Source organism: Triturus cristatus, chromosome 12 (assembly GCF_964204655.1).
Source record: "Triturus cristatus chromosome 12, aTriCri1.1, whole genome shotgun sequence".
Lineage (NCBI taxonomy): Eukaryota > Metazoa > Chordata > Amphibia > Caudata > Salamandridae > Triturus > Triturus cristatus.
This window is the reverse complement of record NC_140595.1, coordinates 711,236,134-711,249,734: the sequence shown is the minus strand read 5'-3', so window position 1 is coordinate 711,249,734 and position 13,601 is coordinate 711,236,134. Positions and strand designations below refer to the sequence as shown.

General features: G+C 45.7%; 1 protein-coding gene across 1 annotated transcript in view; it reads right to left on the bottom strand.

The window, feature by feature from the left end:
- Positions 1 to 345: 345 nt before the first annotated feature.
- Positions 346 to 13,601, bottom strand: part of LOC146780371 (hydroperoxide isomerase ALOXE3-like) — a 343,450-nt gene continuing 330,194 nt past the window's right edge. Inside the window, exon 15 of the mRNA XM_085636765.1 lies at positions 346 to 1,467. The gene's annotated coding sequence lies outside the window, so the exon portion shown is untranslated. The remainder of the gene's footprint in view (positions 1,468 to 13,601) is intronic.

The window sequence follows — 13,601 nt, the reverse complement described above, 5'->3', positions numbered from 1 at the left end:
TCACCAACTGCTCTCACAGCACTGTTCTGAAGAAAAATGTCTAGTTTCTTGCAGATATATATGGCCAAGCCCAGAAAGAGGGCACTGCAAAAGCTCAGTTTTGCCCAGACCATTTCACTGGTGATGGTCGAGGAAAGTATTAAAGATTTTCAGGAATTAATGATGGAAACTAGTAATCCAGTGGTAATTTCACAGTAATTTCTCAATGCAAAATATAATTTACCTCTAGTTTAATGCTTTAAAGGTGATGGACCTTGGCCACCATTTATCACCATCAGGAGACTTTATATAAACATGAAAAATCAAAATGCAATTACTATTTAAGCCAATAATGAGAGTTGTGAATAGTTTTAAAGGGTTTTATTTTTCTAGTCAAAAGTTAAAGTTCTCTGACCCTTTATTCATTGGTCAAATATCAATCAGGTTACAGAATTGAAAAATAGGAAAAATAGAATGAATACAGAACATATTATAGGTTGCATACAAAGCACTCTATAAAGGAATGGAAACCCATAATTCTATGTCAGTCAGAACTCTTTAAAAGGTTTCATGAAAAATATAATTCAAGAGTGAGTTTTGCAAGGCTAATCAATAATTAAAAATTGGCAAAATCTTCCATAAGAGAAATAAATGCATAAGACAAATAAATGTTTTCAAAGCTAGTTAGTCAAAAGCATAAAACTTTAAGTTTTAGCATTAAAATCTGTCCTGATCTGTCAGCTGCTCTCTCTTCACTGGTCTGTTCATCTCTGCTCCTCTGTGTCTGAAACAGAGAAGCTGCTCCTTGAAAAGGCCCTCCCTTCACAAGACCACAGAAGAATGTGATCTGCCAAAAAGCAAGGCTAGCCTACACCTCCCCAAAATATGTGAACAAGGCCCCCTCCTCCGCCTGTGTCTCCTGGGACGCAATCTCCATCCAGTCTGCACCCCCGAAGTTCACGTACCTAACCCGAATGATGTCTGCTCAGATCTGCTCCAGATATGCCCGCTAAGGGGTCATTATTTATACCTTTATTCTTGGCTGACTATACTAACTATATTGCAGTTTCAGTAGAAACTCGCACTGTGATTGGTACGCACAGGTGACATAGGGATCTCATCATCCTGTTCTCATCGCATGTCCAAATCATACTGGTTCTGACAATAGGAGTTTAATGCTAAGAACAATATACATAACATGTATCAATAAGAAAATCTCTTACAACATCTTAAGTGACAAAGTATCAATCAGTTTCCCTCTCGCTTTCACATCGCACACAGGAATGACACTCTCCCACAAACACTGGTACATTGGCACGGTGACAGGAGTGTGCAGATCACTGTGGCCTTGAGCTGTGTGTCTTCACTTGAGGCACTTGGAAGTTCATGTAGCTGGTTCTGTGCATGCGTCTCCCATTCAGCACACTGCTGATAATTCTCAGCCATGCTGAATTCCTAGGCAGCCATTTTATTGTGGGCCCAAGTATACTGAAGCAAAACAAACACAAAAGAATATTAATTTAGGAAGCAAAGCCCATTATGTTCACCTCCCACCATTCTAATACCCTGTAATAATTATTACCCAGCGAAGGCTATTAATTTAAAGCAGCCTTTCTATTATTTGTGCACAATATGCAAAATGGCCAATGTACAACATAGCATAAACATGCACTAGTGCAAATTTTCAAAGCGCAAACAGTTAATACATGCGCATAACAATATACTCAAATGTTTTAGATAGCTTTTCATGAAAAATGCGTTTGCCCCACGTGTAGTGTTGGTGCAAGGTTGATTAATTAATACATATTATAAGAAAGTTTTGTTATGAACTGAATATGCATTGTCTAAATATGCAACAAATCCAAGGTCTCTTGAGACGGGAACAGAGGAACAAAGTTCTTTAATGTAGAGGAGACGGGAGGAAACATTCCATTCTTTATCTCAAGGGTAGGGAGGCCACAGTGAGCCTTCCAAAGGAAATTGAAATCAAAAGTTTTTTCTGCACTGCATAATACCTGTTAATTCAGCACAATTATGTGCCACTTTAAAAGTTAAAAAAAAAAACATTTCTTAAATTGAATGTGCGTTCTATAGTGAGTTTTAAATTTAAACTAAACACATTTGTACCACCCTGGATTAATTCATTGAGCATGGGTTTGAAAAGAAAGCATTTCAGACTGAAAGCAATTTGATCATGTCTCATTTCATGTTTTCTCTTGCCATGTGATTTCATTTGCACCAAAATCTGCGTGCCGTTGTAAAATGCGAAAGACACACAATTGATGGACGGAATGCAGAAAAAATCAAAACATTCTCCCCCAGTCAAGAGATCTCGGTTAAATCCATAATTCTTTTGCGCATCATGCCACCTCAGTTTAGACCTGGCCACATGCAAATCAGTCTTGACCCTGTGCCTCATGGGAGCAGTCCAGCCCGAACTGCCAAGCCAGGTCCTCCCTGGACCGGAAACAAGCATCCTAGGACCGGTTTCGGGGTTTCACCCCTCTTCAGCCAGGATAGCTTTATTCCAGTGGCACAGTGAGCCCAGGACCCACATCTGGGCATACCTGGTGCACTTAGGATGAGAAAGCAAAAGACACACAATTGATGGACGGAATGCAGAACAAATCAAAACATTCACCCCAGTCAAGAGATCTGCGTTAAATCCATCATTCTTTTGCTCACCATGCCAACCCAGTTTGGACCTGGCCATACGCAAATCCGTCTTGACCCTGTGCCTCATGGGAACAGTCCAGCCTGAACTGCCAAGCCAGGTCATCCCTGGACCGGAAACAAACATCCTAGGACCGGTTTCGGGGTTTCACCCCTCTTCAGCCAGGATAGCTTGATTCCAGTGGCACAGTGAGCCCAGGACCCACGTCTGGGCATACCTGGCGCACTTAGTGCGAGAAAGCAAAAGACACACAATTGATGGATGGAATGCAGAACAAATCAAAACATTCACCCCCAGTCAAGAGATCGGGGTTAAATCCATCATTCTTTTGCTCACCATGCCACCCCAGTTTAGACCTGACCATATGCAAATCAGTCTTGACCCTGTGCCTCATGGGAACAGTCCAGCCCGAACTGCCAAGCCAGGTCCTCACTGGACCAGAAACAAGCATCCTAGGACCGGTTTCGGGGTTTCACCTCTCTTCATCCAAGGTTGTAAAAGGCAGTCTGTCTGAAACACAAAAATAAAGCAATGCCTGAATTTAGGTGAAATCTAAGCTATATCGCTTGTACATTCATCTGACCAATGAGGGACATCTTATTGTTGATGATTGCCCCAGGGGTTGTGGCCCTGTCCATGGATATTGTTTTACTTAACCCTACCTCAAAGCATGAGAGATTATTGGTGTGGACATATTAGAAGACACTATCTTTTTATCACTAAGCCCAAAGATATTTTATATCAATCACCTCTAGTCGTATTCTAAATACTTGCACCACTTTAACCCCTTCTGTGCCCATGACGAGCTGGACTCGTCATGGGCCGCGGTTGCGCTGTGCCCATGACGAGTCCAGCTCGTCATGAACCCCGCCCGCTAATGCAACGGCCGGCACAGGGCGGGGAAAGGGCGTGGCACACAAGGGGTTAATTATGTTCTCCATATTTTGGTAGTTTGAACATCACTTATGTCATGGTTTAATAGTGTAACTTTACTTTGGAGGTCATGTTAATTTTTTTCATAAATGCTGAACAAAATAAAATACAGTCATTAGGTACTTCAAAAACATTGTCTGCGATTGAGGTTTTCTGACAATTAAAGACAAGCTAGTTCATAGCCACCACCAATACTGAATTACTTCCCTCATTCTGTGATTTAGTTTCGAGGTCTAGCAGGTAGATGGCCACTGATGCAAGTGGATGGATGATTCACTGGCCTAGTCTTATCACTTGCCACCAGATGTGTGGACATGATTTGCTGTAGGAGGGGTCATCCTTCAACAGGATCTTGGGTATGCTGCAGAATCAGGCTTGACATATTGGTGCTTTCATAATTCCGGGCAAATTCATATCATTGTCTTGTTGCTTATGCCAATGGCCTCATTTTCAAAACAATCATTTTGGCAAAGTCAACGGGTCTGGTCTGCATTTTTGTGACTACAGGAATATCTGCATTCTATAAGGTGAAATCCTCGTTTCTACCTGTGTTCTCACTGCCCCACCTTATAATGGATTTGATATTTGTATTTTGCAGCTTGCCAATGTCCAACATCCCTGTCACCACACCTACATCCACCAACCATGTGTTTATTCTATCATTTCTTGGGATTCTGAATCCTCACCACTCTTCTACAAATGATAATGCATGAAAAGGTCTATGTACATTATAGTGCAACTACTGTAAAGTGCTGTCTTATTATTGATAGATCTGCACCAAGCATGGCTTGAGCTCCAGGACTTCATAATAAACTAAGATTGTTGCTGTCTTATTATCACTGAAACCTGGTTTACGGATTCCTCCCTTCACACATTTGAATTCATTATCAGACATAAGTACTCCCTCACACTTAAACAAGCCACTAAGAAAAGAGTTGTTCTATCCATTATCAAAAGTAATCTTTGCATCACCAACGATAAGCTGCCAATCAGTAGCTCTCAAATCCATTGGAATTTCATTTTAACTTTTTCCCCAACACAAGCCCGTCTGATCCTGAAAATAGTTTTTTCCTTACACACTGTCACCTCCTAGCTTTAGGAGATTTGAACTTCCATCATGACAACTAAGCTATTCCCTCCTCAGAAGTTCCTTGACATGTACCATATCCATTCACCATCACTGCACCTATTCAATTGAAAAGCCACTGTCTTCACACCATATATTACCATGCCTTTAGACCCTCAACCTCTATATCTCCCCTGTCAAGGAAAATCTCAGGTCCAACTCATTCAAAAGCACCCAGGAGAAAAATCAATCCTTGGGTATCACCAGCAAATTATGTGCAACTTTCTTGGATTTCCTAAACTCTGCATTCTCCCTCACAGTTGGCAATTGTTTCCCTCCTCCAAATAGGATAAAAAAGAACTACACACAACTTGTGGGTGTGAAAAGTGTAGGATTTACTAAAAAACATCTTTAAAGCAAAACCCGAATTCTAATCAGAGCAACTCTAGAATGCGATCACTTAGCCGAGAAATTTTAAAGGGAGTGAAGAAACTTATCAGCCCCTTTTACACCAAACATCCACCCACAATATAACTTTACTTCTTCTTATTCGAAAAGGTCTATACAAAAAAAACTGCAACAAGTCATCTCCTCCAATCCCGGAACCCTCAACCCATTGTGGATATAGCTCATCCTCCTCTGCTATTCCAGTTCTCAAAAATCACTAATGATAGCATTACATCTTTAATTGGTCAACATCATCTTAAAGAACCCTTTTTCAAGCTAACAGAACCCAACATATATCACCCTATTTCGGGCCTTCCATTGATATCAAACATAATGGAAACATTTTCGCCTCCAACCGGCCTTGTTAATCATCCCCTGCAAGCCTGCTTTTCGACCCCCACTGTACTAATATCATTTTTCTGGATGTGTGGAATGACATCCTCCAAATGTCTGCTGAAGGATCACTCTGCATGCTGATCCTTCCTGACCTCTCTGCTGCTTTTGACAAGGTGAACCACACCTGTGGTTTCTAAAAGACCATTGCTAAGTAGACAGGCTGATAGTGTTCACCTTCCTGTCATACCAACTCATTATGGTGTTCCCCATGTTGCCCCTCCTCTAACAGTTATGTAAAACTCTCATGGAGTTCAGGTTCATTCTGCCTCCAGTAATACTCCTACAACAGTGCCATTCAACTGTAGCTGAAAGTCATGGGCACAAACAAAATTGAGCAGGCTTCCAATGGCCTTAATGCAAACATGAATGGGAGAAAACAGCTTAATACAAAAATGAAATTCTAGTTTTCAGTCTCCCATCTCTGAAACAGATTAAATCCATCTGCCCCCCCTCATGTCATACCCTTGCTTTGAGTCAAATCTATGCACCCATGTTGACATCAACTTCACACTTAAATCCAAAATTGAACAACTGGTTAAGCCAACCTTCCACCAACTTAAACACTGCCAGACCCATGAGTTCATCCAATCTTAACCTACTCAACACTACCAAATCAAATTGCAAATCATGCCTCCCCTCCACATGTGGAGCACCAACATCCTACTCTCCTTAAGAAAACAATTGAAAACTGTGTTCTAAATGCTCAACCCATGTTACACTCCTAGCTCCTCTGTCTTGCACCTAGTTGTAATTCAGATATGTAGCTTGTGCAATACTGATATGGAATAACCAGAACAAAAGGGCCTATAAGTGTGCCAGTACTAGGTGTACCTGTGAGATTTAGAGCTGCTGTGTCAGAATTCATGAAGCACATAGGGAGGGGAGTAAAAAGTGCAAGGAAAAAAACACAAGTATACAGCAAGGAATACGAGGGAAGCAGGCAGCAAAATAGCAGCAAAATAGCAGCATGACCGAGGACACAGAGAGAGTGGAGTGGAGTGAGAAAGTTAATAGGTGAGAGGAAACTCACAGACCCAGTTTCCATTTGCAACTCCTCCCCTGGTGCAGGACTCTCAGCTGCCATACCTGGTGAAATGGTAGCTGGAAGATAAAGTCCCCAGACCACTGTTATCCCCATAGACGCAATTCAGTTATGCAGTGTAAGAAAGGCCTCCTTTTGCATTATCACCCCATTAATTTCAGACTAATGATGGTTTTGGAATCTGGACACAGGGACCATGCTAACCAGGCCCCAGTGCATGTGCTCTGACCCCTAAAAACCTATTAAATTGGTTACTAATTGGCACTTTTAAAGTACCTGCAAGTCCCTTGTATATGCTACCCAGTGTACCCAGGGCCTACATGATAAATGTCACTAGTGGACTGCAGCACTTATTGTGCCACCACTAGACTAACAAGGCAAATCATGTCTTCAGCACAGCTTCTACAGCCCAAAGGCGTAGTTTTAAAACTGCAAATTTTACCCGGCATAATAAACACTGCTGGGCCTAAACTTTCCTTTTTATTACATATGAGTCACTCTGAAAGCAGGCCTTAAATGCCTACAGGGTATGGAGCATGTTATTTAAAAAGTAGGACATGTTTACTTAAGTTTTACATGTCCTGGCAGTAAACAATTTTCAAAGTCGTTTTTCACTGTGGCAAGGTTTGCTCTCCCATAGGAAATCAATTAGTTACATTATAGTCCCTTATAATGCACAACTTTGCTTGGGAACAGCTAGAGCCGTGTTTCAAGGACTCAATAGTAATTTAAAATCCAATCAAATAGTCAAATTGGATTTTGAATTACTGTTTTGAAAGTGCTACTTTTAGAAAAATTGCATTTTCCTGCCTAAGCCTCTAGTAGCCTTTTCGGAGTTCAACCCAAACTGCCACCTGGCAGAATGCTAGCCCCTGCAAGGAGGTGTGAATGGCTCACCAGGAAAGGGAACAAAAGTGCCTGGGATGGGAGAAGGTGTGACCTACGCATGAGTTCATGGCCTAGGGGGATCTGCCCACCAACTGAACAAGCTTCATAGAGCACCCCTGTCACATGTAACCCACATCTCAGCCTGCCCCTACCATTGTCCCATTAGCCAGAGTGGCATCAATCCCAGTGAGGGGACAATCTATTTCAGAACCGGTTTTTAGATGGGGTGGGCGAAGTCCTCAGTTTGCTAGACACACCTTAGGGGTGTGCCATGAGTTCTGACCAGGGAAAGAAGAGTTCTACCATGTTAAATTTTGACAGAGCACAGAGGAAATGTCAAGGGCCAAACCCCTAGGAACCCATGTCAAAAGGGCTAGAGTTGCGCCTAAGAACCTTTCCTCCATTGGCCATGCAGTCTCCCATATCCACAAGATAGTTTCTGGCATAACACTGGCAACCTTGGATACCTTCTTCACACCAACAGGTTGAACAAGTGATTCTGGTGTTGAGGCATGTCATGGAGTGGCAAAGCAGAGTTCAGGCAGCGGGTTTGGAGCCCAGCGGCATTAGAGTTCAGGTTCCTGGAACTCCGCCTCCTCCTGATAAGTGAGTGCAGTGAGCGAGCAGTGAGTATGCAGAAGGCAGTGGGCCAGGTCGGGGATCTGCCACTCCTAATTCTCTGTCGGTTCTCCATCCCTTGGCCCTCCCATCTCCCCTGTCACCAGACTGCGCCGGCAGCCTGTCAGCCTGCTAGCTAGCTAACTCCTGCATTCAACAGTCAGCACCTGTCCACTTTCGTAGTCAGCTGGAGCTCCTGGACTTGCCTGGACCCAGCCCACCTCATTATCCTCCACTCAACTCCCCCACCCTCTGACTCTCGGTCCAGGTCAGGCTGCCCGGACCGATCCTGAGGCAGTAAAGAGTAAAGGGGCAGTAAAGGGGGCAAAGGGAGGTTCCAGCAAATATGAGAGGGGCAAGGGGGAGCTCTAATTTGCAGATGGCGCAAGCACCTCGGTAGCGGAGGACCCTGTCATGTGTCTGGGTTCAGGATGTGAGCACACATGCAGCTGAGGTGGCAGAGCCAGGACTCAGTGCTGCTTGCGGTGCTTCGCCCCCCATAACTTCAACCTTTTTTGCCCCCTTGCCCTGTCCGCCTGCTCCTCTATCTCCCAAGGACATCTCTGAGGCATTGTTAAGAAGACAAGACAAGGGCAACATCAAGCAAGGCTGAAATAAAAATGAAATAATCTAAAATAACTAGGCAACTGGTGGTCTGTGCACCTTTGTTACTTTGTGCTCGTGCCCCCCCCCCCTCCCCACCACTATAGCAAGGCAAGTCTTCATGGAGGGGTGAATTAGCAAAGTTGCACTAGGAAGATCTGAGGAAGTCTCAAGGTGAATCTTCAAGCTATACCAACAAATGCAGACTGGCAGTGCCACACAGGCCACACTCAGAGAGACTTTTGTAATTCAGAAAGAGAGTACCCAGAAATTCACAAGGGGTGACCAAGGAAAAATTAACCAGAACCTGGACACATGCAAGGAGGCTATCCCTCAGGCTAGCAAACGAGCTATCACAGAGACTGGTTTTGTACAAGAAAAACCCAAGAACCACATTCAAGGGTATTTTTTGCAGGATAATAAACTTGAATTATCAATCCTAACATGGATAAACCCAATCCTGGAGCAGGAAACAGGCTATTTTGGTCCAGACGTTGGGCCCATAAGATAACAGGGATGAAACAAGTACACTCAATCTGACCATACACCCAAGTTTAAAACGAATTTTAAACTTAACACCACATAATCCAGATCCCATCTCGATAAAATGGAGAGCACAGCAGTGGGGATTCCCTCCTTCTGTAACTACAACCCCGGGGAGGGAGAACCCAGTCCCTACGGAGAAGGAATCTATCAGGGATAACCCAGGACAGCCACTTGTCAGAGTGATACCACTAACCCCTGAGATACAAGTGATAAAAGGAAGTTTCAACATCGAGAAGGAAAATGTGAGATCCATGGGGGATTCTCAGACAGGACTGCCCTCCATGCACTTAGTCCAACAAAAGGGCACGGCAGGCACAGGAGAAGCCATGAAAGTAAAAGACAAAATAGAAGAGGGCCGAGGTAAATTCCGGATTGCAGGGAAAAAACATACTATAGGCAGTGGGCTAAAACACGCCCATAGAAAGACCAAATCTTGCAACTCAAGCTGGTGCATCAGCAGTAGAGCAGGTGTCACCAGAAGAAGCTGGCCTAGAAAGGTGCTCCTTGTCAAGCTGGTGTTCTGACTTCTCCAGCTCATGTTTCATTCATCTGCAGGAGCTCAAGCAACCATCCAGCATGGCAAAACAGGAGACAGCAACTATGCTGCAGAAGGAGGCATTCATAAATATCAATCAAACACTTGCTGCTATTGCCAAAGCTGCACTGCTGCATGCAGACAAGTTGGAATTGCAAATCTCCATTCTGGAAAAAATTGCCACTTTAGGATCTATGGTAAAATGTATCTCCTAAACAACTTAATCATCAAAGCACAAGACTCAGTCCAAGCGGAAGAAAAGCGAGATCTGTCTGCCTTTAGGTCAATAATAGAAAAATTAGTAGCATTGCTGGTACTGATATCTACTTTGAATGATGACTTGAAAAAGTCAGTCACCTCCCAGGTTAGCAATAATGGGTCAACCTTCCAGCACACCCATCAAGCCTAGAAGGAAAATACCTTACCACGGAGGCCACCACACCAGTAGTCGAGTCAACCCAGGAGGATGCACCCCAGAAAATTTGGGAAGCAGTAAAAGCACACACAGATTCTCCCCCAAATGTCTACCCTGCTGTAAAAAAAAAAAAAAAAAAATATCCATGATATGTAATTCCCAGAATCAGCTCTGCCCACCTCAGAGGAGCTTCCTATCACAAACCAAAGTCACAATTAATGACCCAAAGTGACTGGATGGCCTGAGACCACTCTTGTTAAGGAAAAATATCAAGATTGAGAAAATTACACAAAAAGAAAAATATTAGAAGATCAACCTTTCTCCAAAGGCTGTGGTTAGAACCAGATAACCGTCAGCACCGCCGAACACCTGCACTTCCAAATCCACATCGATCCCAACACCACCCTCAGAGGAACCCTAGTGTACAGACCCCCCTGGCCCCGGGCACAGTTCATCGACTCCATCACAGACGCCATCAGCTCGCACGCGCCCTGACCTCCACAGACTACATCCTCCTCGGAGACCTGAACTTCCACCTCAAGAATACCAAAGACAGCAACTCCACCACACTACTGAACAACCTCACCAACCTCAGTCTCAAACAGCTCGTCACAACACCCACCCACTCTGCCGGACACACGCTCTGCCAGCAGCCACATCTCTGTCAGCCACACCACCGCACTCCATTGGACCGACCACCATTGCATCCAATTCTCCTTCATGAAAATCACTGCACACAACCACCATCAAAGAATTCCCCACCGTAGCTGGAACAAGGTCACCGAAGACCAGCTAATCACCACCCTCGCCCGAAACCCACCAACCGACCACACCGACACCAACACAGCTGCCCACAACCTCAGGCAATGGATCAACAACTGCGGCAACACTCTCCCCCGATCAAGAAACCCTCAAACAGATGCACCGACAGAAGAGCCATCTCGTTTACTGCCTAGCTCCAGACATCCAAGCAGACCTGCCGAAGACTAGAGAAGAAATGGCGCCACAAACAAACACCGGACAACCATGCAGCCCTCAAGAATGCCAGCCGCAGACACCACCAACTCATCCGAACGGCCAAAAGGACCTTCTTCAAGGAACTCATCGTCAACAACGCACACAACAGCAAAGACATCCCGCCGTCACAAGGCTTCTGTGACTCTTTAGCAACCTTCTTCCACCGCAAGATCGCAGACATCCACGACAGCTTCAACTCCCAGACCTCTCCAACAGCTGCAGACAACTCAGACTCACAGCCCCCCAGCCACACCGGCCGTCTGATCTCCTGGAACCACGTCAACGACGAAGACACCACCAAGACCATGAACACCATCCACTCCGGCTCACCATCAGACCCTTGCCCCATCACATCTTCAACAAAGTGAGCTCCATCATCGCACCCCAACTCCGTAAGATCTTCAACAGCTCATTCAAGACCGTTACCTTCCCAGAAGGTTGCAAACATGCAGAGATCAACGCATTACACAAGAAACCCAAGGCAGACCCAAAGGACCTCAATAATTTCCGGCCCATCTCCCTGCTTCCGTTCCCGGCGAAAGTCATCGAGAAGATCGTCAACAGACAACTGACCCAATTCCTCGAAGAAAACAACACCTTGGACTCATCCCAATCCGGATTCCAGAGCAACCATAGCACCGAAACAGCCCTCATCTCCGCCACGATGACATCAGGGCCCTGCTGGACAGTGGCAAAACCGTGGCCCTCATCCTCCTGGACCTCTCAGCAGCCTTCGACACCGTATGCCACCACACCCTTCGCACATGCCTCTACAACGCAGGGATCCACGACAAAGCCATGGACTGGATAACTTCCTTCCTCACTAACAGAACCCAGTGAGTCCGCCTCCTTCCATTCCGATCTGAAGCCACCAAGATAACCTGCGGTGTACTCCAAGGATCATCCCTCAGCCCGACCCTCTTCATCGTATACGTGACACCACTCGCCAACTTCGTCCGATCGTACGACCTCAACATAGCCTCAGACGCCGACGACACCCAGCTGATCCTCTCCCTCACCAAAGACCCCGCCACTGCCAAAACCAACTTCCACAAAGGGATGAAGGCAGTCGCCGAATGGATGAAGAGCAGCCACCTGAAACTGAACTTGGCTACGCTCCCTCTGCCTGTGATGACTCCTGGTGGCCAGCCTCGCTGGGAACTGCACCTACACAAACAGACCACGCACGCAACCTGGGGTTCATCCTGGACTCCTCTCTGTCAATGACCCAAAAAGTCAATGCCGTCTCCTCCTCCTGCTTCAACACCCTCCGTATGCTTCGCAAGATCTACAGATGGATCCCCACTGGAACCAGAAGAACGGTCACCCAGATCCTCGTCACCAGTAGGCTGGACTATGGCAACGCCCTCTATGTGGGAACCACAGCCAAACTCCAGAAGAGACTCCAATGCATACAGAACGCCTCTGCACGCCTCATGCTCCACATCCCCCACCACAGCCACACCACGGCCCACCTGAGAGACCTGCACTGGCTCCCCGTAAACAAGAGGATCACCTTTAAGCTCCTCACCCACGCTCACAAAGCACTCCACGACACCGGACCAGCATACCTCAAAAAGCAACTCACCTTTTACACCCCCAACCGCCAACTCTGCTCCGCTGACCTTGCCCTCGCCACAGTCCCACGCATCCACCGATCAACCACCGGCAGCAGATCCTTCTCCCACCTCGCCACCAAGACATGGAACACCCTCCCCATCCACCTACGACAGACCCTGGACCTGAGGACCTTCAGGAGACTTCTCAAGACCTGGCTGTTCGATCAGTAGCTGCTCCCCCCCTAACGGTGAGTAGCGCGCTTTAAAAATGACTGATTGATTGATTGATGAGTAACAGGGGAAAGCTGAACTACCCATTTTAAAAGAAAGAGGGGGCTACACACATGGACAAAAGGCTGATGCCAGTGACTTGGGGGCCGCTGATCTGAACCAAAAAAAGGCCACTAAGGAAGCCTCAGAGTTCAAGGCTGTGACCTCAGAAAAAGCCATTGATTCAATCTGGCCTCCAGAAAAAGACCCCCTACTCGATCCACCCCACCTAGGACAGCCAAACTAACCAAAAGTAAACAAGTCCCACAGTCTCCGCTAGGCCCTCAGTAGGGTCACAAACAATGCAAACAATGTCAAGTCCCATAGCTATGGGAGACCTAGGAGGTTCGGGAGACCTAGGAGAGTAGCTCAACCGAACTTTGCTGCAAATAGGTAACTCAACAAAACAGGGTGTCCAGTCAGGCATGACAGAGAAGTGGAGGCACTGCAAACTCCCAAAGTTGCCAGCATCGACCACAAATATATCAGGCAACTGGGAAGAGAAGCCGCTATCAGCAAGGCCCACATCAGAGAAACCAAGTAAAATAAACCTGGAATAGATCAAATAAAATTCCTTAACCCAGAATATTATGCATCAAGAGGTACAGGGGAT